Raw genomic sequence first — 7293 nt, 5'->3', positions numbered from 1 at the left:
GCAAATTTTTTTTGGATATTCTCTGACGATGTATCATATTTATGCATGCATTACGTCCTACGCCACGGCAAGTAGTTTCCCTCACACCTCTCATTTCCGCACGCGATTCCCGCAGGCTGTACGTATGTGGTCGGTGTGGAGGCAGTTTGCATTGTGTTAAACCACCCAGATAAAAAGAGTTTGTTGTGTGGACACAAGAACATTCTTCTACTCTTCACACAACGATGTATGGCACTATCATTGACAGCCTTCCTTAGGGTTGCTTGTCCTTTGCCCAGGCACCCATCATGGGTCCCATGTGTTGCGTTGAAAAAGGTCGGATTCGAAGAGAGTCGGGGACAAAAGTGATGATATATCTTCGTGCCACACCAATGAACCAAATGCCTATCCCGCAAAACCTCAAAATTGCAACCAAGAAGCTGCGCAGTGGGTTTCAAGCGTGTGTCACGCTACCTGACTGGGAAGTCCTGACTGGCGGGTCAATAGATCGTCACAACCAGGACAGTTACTGGGTCGTCGTTCTATAAGTCGGGCACACCAGTCACATCGCTGAAGTGTGAGCACGTTTCGCCTGTTCAGACGTGATAATTCAGATGCGTCCAACGTGCGTTGGTGGAGTGATGGTTACATGCTCGCCTAGCATGTCAGATGTCCGGGGTTGCAATCCCGGCAGGGTCATTGGATATGCACTGCTGATGAGCTCTGCTAAGAGCGAAACTCGAGTCCAGTGTTTCCCGCCTTTGGTGTGGACTCACCGGAATAATTACGACAGAACAGGGGGACGAGCGTTCAAACGAGAGTGGTGTGACTATGAACCATGTCAAATGTTCCGCAGTTGTTCTCATTAGCGCAAGCGATATGAACTCACCGGATGAATAGTGCAGTGGTATTCTAACCACTTTGGTCGAGTACACACAATGAAGCGCGCTCCACGCATCCAGTTCATCGACAAGAACAGCGGCGATGCAAGCATTTGTTAACTGACTGCATACTCCCGCAGGTTGGGTTAGACTAGCGTTTGATGTGAAACTGTGTGAAGATGAAACCACAGTAGGCGGTAGTGGAAAAAACGGACAATACACTCAGCCTACTCATTCCGCTGATCAGTAATTGAGATTCATCACAACAAAAAGGCGGAGAGAAAACCGCAGTCTAAATTTTGATGAACGACCATAAAGCTTTCCAGTGGAAAAAACTACAGAGGGGACGACTAACAATGTCTTCACATTAACGTCAGTCTATAAGTAACTCCGAGGAAGAATAATTTCCTCATGATGAGTGAAACATCCGTCTGAGAAGTCAATACTCCAGAGACTAGTCAATAAGCGAGGTAGTTTCCGTGATTGAAGGACTAACGGAGCGATTTTCTGTCTGAATTCAAGTTAATCTGAGTAGCAACTCTTGGCCAGAATGCTGAGAGTGGGAAGTCCGCGGCTAAAACTTCACGAAGGTTGGTGAGATGCGCACTGCCGATGATTCCCAATAGGTATGAAGCAGATGCACAGCTCTTCTCGTTTTTGCCAGCATGGATTAACCTAACCTTCAGGACGAAATTATGGTTGAAAATTTCTGGCGATCCAAACAATTAGGTTTGGAGTTCGATACCAATGTCCGATACGGAACACTACTCATAGAGTTGATGAATATCCCTCGATGGCCCAAAAACCGATTCTCTCTTCTTGGGGCTCATTGGGTAGGTACAGTCTCCGAGAATTCGTCAAACTTACGTCCAGTCTGAGCCCAAATAGGACGCAGTGTGCATAACATTATAGTTTGGTCTTGACGGAAAACGCTACTGAATCCAGCTGATGCTCTCGTTTATGATGGTTTTATTCATTTTACTATACTAAACAGGTTGCCTGTCGTCTTAGTTGTTAGCCCAATACTTATTCTAACCGTAGCATGAGGTTGCTATAATCCTTCAACCGTCCACTACCATTCTTGAACTTTTTGGGGATCATCATCAGATAGGCACAGTCCCAGAGTTTTTGCCAAGCATATGGTCTGTTTGAACCCTGACTGTAAGTGATTTGCGAAGTGCACTCTCTCATAATTTATTCATTTGAGCAAAAAGAAAGGAAATGAAATATGAACTTCAATAGAGAATTTCGAGCAAACGTTCCCAAGTCGAAATTTCTTGAGTGTTTGATTTCTACGTTCACGGGAATTCCTTCACCGTTCACATGAAGCCACAAACTCAGCCAAAATTTAAATATTCCGTAAATCCACAGTCAAACATGGTCGGGTGGCTCATCTAAATCCATTGGAAGCTATTCAAACTCAGAATTTCGTATAGGGTTCAAGGACCGGAAATGGCACTCAACGATCGGTGGTCCCTGCTAGATAGATAGGAAGAGATAAGTTTGTCTAAACTAGAGATTAAAATTTGCCCGAGTGACTAACTACTCGGAATGATTAACACGCTCGTGGACCGGAAATCAGCAAACAAACTCCATTCTCTGCAGAGTCGTGCGAATGAGGACCTCACCTATTGAAAAAGAAAAAAATCATTCAGTTGTAGCATCCTTTTGGTGCCTAGCTGCCATGCCATCAAAAGGAAGCACGAGGGCTGGTTGCTCAAGCCTAACCATGGGAAATCAAGAAGTTGAAAAGTCCGGTTCGAACCACGGACCTTCCGGTTAGTAAATTCGCGCTCTAACCACTTGATCCATGTCGCCCACTTCACCTACTGACCTGGCCGCTAAAGAGCGAAATATGTGTTCCAAATCGGACATGGATTAGCCTTTGTCGAGGTTCATTTTATCCATGTGCAGAGTTTCGATCATAAGATTAAAGCCGAGACCTCAGGAATGTGCCATATCGTCCGCAACCCCGTGATGATTTACTTTCTTCTGACATCACAAAGGTAAAGATACTTGTTCTGTTTGATTTATCTAACCGACATTGCTTTTTAGTGTACGTGTCCAAAGAGATACAGCAAAGTACACCAGGTCTGTCATGCAACAGCCGATTTCTGTCTGCGGCCCTCAAGAGAGTTGGTCTTCAAGAAAAGGATGTTTCCCTCCTCACCGCAGACTGACTCGTACCATGTCATCCGGTTACCTGATCCCTCCGGTTAAACTCTACGCAGTCGATGGACCAACACATGACAAAGCTGAGTATTTGAACAATGGAGGCTCGAAAACCAATAAGAAGCATGCCCTCAATATATCTTGGAAGATCATTCCACGTCATCATCTCTGCTTGTCGGACCAGAATGCGCAGTTTACTAGCAAGAGAAAACCTGATGAGTATAGACTAGTTTGAACTATTTTTGAAGTTCTACTCTGCGATGAGAAAAGTGTGGAGGCCTTTCGTTGACAAACTGCCCACAAAAAGGGAAGGCGCATGAATGAAGAGAACGCATGTGACCTTAAGGCCCTAGTCAGCATTGTTTCTTCCTATTAGTTCCACCGCTAAATTTGACGACTCATCTGCACCGGCAAACTGACATGAACGATATTCAGGAAAGAATAATAAGGTCTTTTCATAGACGAAACTACTTACAAGGTTGCTGAAAACTCTTCGACAGCCCACGACCAGTTTCGCCCTTTTCGGGGCTCATCACGTAGACGCTCATTAGGTAGACGGAAACTCGGGGAGGGTGAAAAATCGGTCGTGGGCTGTCGAAGAGTTTTCAGCAACCTTGTGAGTAGTTTCCTTTATGAAATATACTGCGATATGGAATATAAATCAAATATCGTTCCAACTGAACCATGAGGCGGCCTGTGTGCAGCACATTCAGTTGTAGAATATCATAAAAGAGAAATTCAGTTGAGTCTCTCGTGGAAACCAAATTGATTTGCAAATTAGTGTATTTTTTGAATAGGGTCTTTTATTTTCAGTAGCTCAGAACAAGCCACAAACTGTAGTTCTCAGCCCTGGCAGTTAAATCGTGATCGATCTAACAGAGTGACTGAGATGGGGTACGATTTAGCAAAACTACACTGGAAATAATCGCTGTGAATGTGATGATTTTAAGAAAGAAATTGATGGCTTAACGGGTCACCATCAAGTATCAAACTGGTGATTTCCTGTCTCCAAGGATGATCGTACCATTACTGCGAAATCGGTTCTTCCTTTTGCAATAGACTGACATCAAGTCGACAAAACGTGTCTTTCAAAGATCATACGAGACCCTAATTTTCTGATGAACAAAGGTAGAATAGCTTTGGTGTAGAACTAACAAGTCGAACATCCTTACACGCCTGCTATGGATGACCCGAACACTGATCTGTTCGTGAAAGATCGTAAAAAGGTTGTAGAACAGTTTGCAGCACATTCGCAAGCACTTGAATAGAAACCAGGAAAGCATTAGAACATTGGTTACTGTGGGCGATCAAAGTACAACCACCAACTACAAGAGAAGTTCTGCTTACTTGCCATCGTCACTTTTACTGAATATCCAAAGAGTATCCAAAACACTGACAGAATGGCATGTTGAACAATAAAACGGAACAAGCATTTTTACGATCAGTCAGACAGAATGTTGTAAGTTTTGTTCAGATCAATGGAATAGACAGCACCTTACAAAGAAACGAACCAACAACGTCTTTGAGGGCCATAGTACACTCACAAGAAGGTAGGCAGGAGTCCTTTAAGAGGACTGGCACCATATACATATATTTGTAATGCACTACTCATAAGGTTGCTGAAAATCCGTCGACAGCACACGACCGGTTTCGCCTTTTTTGAGGCTCGCCAAGTAGGTGCAGTCCCCGGGTTTCCGTCCACCTTATGTTCCACCGGCACCGTTGTTTTTGAAGTGTGGCTCAGAAAAATGAAAAAGAACGAAGCAGAACAGATGTGGGGGAGTGAAACGGTGATTGATCAAATCCGGCTGCTCATCCTTAGTTGATCAACTTTAGCTGAACTATTTGTCGAAAGAAGCGTTTGTTGGTGAGATACATTTTTTAATGAGTGTAATGAGTGTGTATTCGGGGAAGCCCAATTGAGTAACATGAACTGTTAAGATTTCTCAGTAGCATACATTACTATACATACGTATTTGAAAGGGGTTCAAATCTCAAACTATTTTCATCTAAATTGTTACATTAATCGGTGCAAAGAAAGCCCGGATAGAAGGATCTGTATTAGAGATAAACGTGCGCACGTGGAACAGGCATACAAAGTGTCTTGGGACTAGCCAATAAGTTGTGAATTTTGGTTTCCACGCTGTTTAGTCCTTCCGACCTACAACTCAAAGCCTGTACCCCATGCATCCGTCAGACATCGGCAGTGGATTTGGTCGATCAGACCAAATTTTTTGCCGAAAGATTCTTTGGTAAAACAAACATTTGTGAAAGTCCCAAGTAGTATTGTGTAAAAGAACACTCCATTCCAAATTCATTAGATGATTCTGTAGATTGGTGTGAGCATAGAACCCTCACTTACACATACACACATTATCATCATCATCCACAGCATGACATTACTGTTCAGCACCGGTGCTTCACCGCTGTACAACCATGATTTATTTGAAAGCCTTACTGTGAAGTAAAGAATATAAGTGGATGGAGAAGGGAATTAGTGTCAGTTTGCTAATCATTGCAGACCCCCATTCAGGCAGTCTGGATAGAAACTGACAACAAGAACGTCACTAACACCGGTTGGTGGCCATATTTTGGAGTATCCCCAACCAGCCTCAGTGAGGACCAAGTGGTCCTCATCTTGCAAGGCGAGTATCACCGACAGCACCCATACCTTCCGTAATCTCTTTCACACCCTTCTGCCGGGTCAATGGTTGGCCACCTCTCTGCTTCCACCACTCTCAGTTGGACATAAAAAACAGCGCCCTCTTCAGCAAACGATGGTTCGGCGTATGCAGCGCATATCCCAACCAACACAGCTTCTGGTGATGGACATACTCTTAAACGGAAGTGCCCGCTGCACAAACGAACACTCGCTTTCTAAGTACCACGTTACGGATTCGCCAACACCAACCCACACGAGCTGTGGTTCTGAGACAACGACGACCTAAAGACGTCTCAGTTCCGATGCTCGAACAGGCCAAGTCTCTCAGCCAAACAATAAAACAGCATGCACTGTAGCTTGATACACACGTTTCCTGAGATTCAGGGAACCACCACTTTGACGCCGTAGGTGTCTCAAATTAACAAACGTAACCTGTGCATTGACCTCATCTGTCACACTGCAATCAGAACCAATACAACTTCCAAGATACGTAAAACGCTCCAGAACTTCCAGTACCTTTTCCTGGATTGTAAGTGGCGTGTTCAGCGACTGTACGTCCAGTAGCATGACCTTACACCTTGTGGGTGCAAAGTCCATCTCAAAGGACAGGATGATCAGCTCATCAAAAAACGGCTGTGCCTTCTCCTCCTCTTCGAAGATGAGAACGATGTCGTCTGCATATTCCAGACCGACAACGTTTTCTTCACAGGCTAGTTGATCACCAGGATTTTGAAGACCCTACAGCAAGTAAAGGATGAATTAATCTACGATGTTCATCGACTCCAAAAAGTCGCTTTTCCACCGGTAGTCAACACAGTGCTCAACACATTTCACACACCGAACGGTACCCTCTTAGAGGTAGAGAAAAACAGCTTTTGGTCTCAGGATGTCCAATGGCTCTGCACTCAAGATGAGCTGAACGGGTACCGGTGCTGAGTTCTATGCCACCATCTGGTTAGTTGAACCAAGATTTCAACTCGTTCCATTTGTTGGCCTGTTCCATAAATAACGTGATTCACAAGTTTTCACTGGCTTTTGTTGGATGCTGGCATTTTTGTATTTCAGCACTCGCTCTTCGGGAAGCAGGACCGAGTAGTGTGATAGTTTCATCCCAGCTACCATGGGCCCAAGTTTTCTACGCAGGCTAGCCCGCTGTGGAATACCAGGGACGAGGTTTTCATTGGTGACAAAGTTTCCAACAGAAGAGGAGAAAAATGGAAATTTCACGTTGATTTATTCAGAGAAAGCTGCTGGTTGACTCTAGTCCTGCAATCTCTTTTGTTACCACCAAAGTCAGTGGAACAGGAAATTTGGATCAATCACTAATGAGTAGCCAGATTTCCTGGACGAGTGACTTTGTTATCCTTCTTGTTCTCATGCTACATTTTGTGCCCGGTAAATCGCTTCCAAAGTACTCAGAGACCCACACTGTATATACTAACACTTTTGACCCCTTAATACACCCGTCTGCCCCATGTTGACTACGCCGTTGACCAAACTGGATGTGTGCGAACTTCGGGCGGCCCAAGGAAACAAGATCGGCAAGCGCACGTGCTGAGAGCTGTTGTAATATATATATATATATATATATATATATAT

The sequence above is a fragment of the Opisthorchis viverrini genome (assembly GCF_000715545.1).
Source record: "Opisthorchis viverrini unplaced genomic scaffold opera_v5_38, whole genome shotgun sequence".
Classification (NCBI taxonomy): Eukaryota; Metazoa; Platyhelminthes; class Trematoda; order Opisthorchiida; family Opisthorchiidae; genus Opisthorchis; species Opisthorchis viverrini.
Note: the sequence above shows the minus strand (reverse complement) of the source record.